At 37.7% G+C, this 1,086-nt stretch overlaps 1 non-coding gene across 1 annotated transcript; it reads left to right on the top strand.

Moving 5' to 3' along the window:
• The first annotated feature begins 326 nt into the window (after positions 1-326).
• TRNAV-GAC (transfer RNA valine (anticodon GAC)) lies at positions 327-398 on the top strand. The gene has a single exon. It is a non-coding gene; the product is annotated as a tRNA-Val (tRNA).
• Positions 399-1,086: the final 688 nt, after the last annotated feature.

Raw genomic sequence — 1,086 nt, 5'->3', positions numbered from 1 at the left:
TATATATATATATATATATATATATATATATATATTTTTTTTTTTTTTCTTTTTTTCTTTTTGCTTTGTCGCTGTCTCCCGCGTTTGCGAGGTAGCGATATATATATATATATATATATATATATATATATATATATATATATATATATATATATATATATATATATATATATATATATATCCTTCAGTATGTTTACTTTCGATAATGAGGAACAGAAGAATAAGCCAAGCAAGTAAATTTCGTCAAAGACATCTCTCTTTTCTAAACGCTGCTTCGTAAAGATTTTCATTAATTCAAATTGAAGAAACAGACGTATTTTTCTATTGTCTGGTTAGCTCAGTGGTAGAGCGTGAGTCTGACACACTCAAGGTCGTGGGTTCGAGACCCACACCAGACATATTTTTTGTCTTTTTCTTGTTTCATTTTGTCCGCATCACATGTGTGCAACATTCAGTATGTTCGTCCAACGTTATAGTGAAGATCTTCACAATAAATTGGGGTTTTCGACCTTATCTGAAAGGGTCAGGTCCACCAAGACGTCCTTGAAATCTTCCAGAAGCTTCTGGCGATCCTCCTCCAACTGCTGGGCACATCAGAGTTAACATGGGCCGGACATCGGTTGTGGAACGACTTAATCTGCTTCCGGTAGTTAGCAGGGATGATAATGAGGGCTCTGACCTCATACCAGGTCAGCTTAGTTCCAGTCTATTGTATAGTTCCAGTCTATTGTTTAGTTCCAGTCTATTGCTTAGTTCCAGTCTATTGCTTAGTTCCAGTCTATTGCTTAGTTACAGTCTATTGCAACGACAATAAAAAAGTAAAACTCATTTCTTCGTGAAAAATTGAGAGGAAAACACGAGAGGAACATGGAGACTTACCCTGTGGTTATTTTGCCGGCAAGTCGGCAACGGTCGGTTAAACAGTATTTTGCCGTGGTAATCTCAGTGCTTCATTTAATACTAAGTGCCAGAAAATGTTCTTGGGGGCGTAGCTCAGTGGTAGAGCGCTTGCTTGGCATGCGAGAGGACCCGGGTTCAAACCCCGGCGCTTCCATTTTTGTTATTTGGGAAATTCATTTTCAGTCA

Source organism: Panulirus ornatus, chromosome 70 (genome assembly GCF_036320965.1).
Source record: "Panulirus ornatus isolate Po-2019 chromosome 70, ASM3632096v1, whole genome shotgun sequence".
In the NCBI taxonomy this organism is placed as follows: Eukaryota; Metazoa; Arthropoda; class Malacostraca; order Decapoda; family Palinuridae; genus Panulirus; species Panulirus ornatus.
This window is presented reverse-complemented; position numbering and strand designations above follow the sequence as displayed.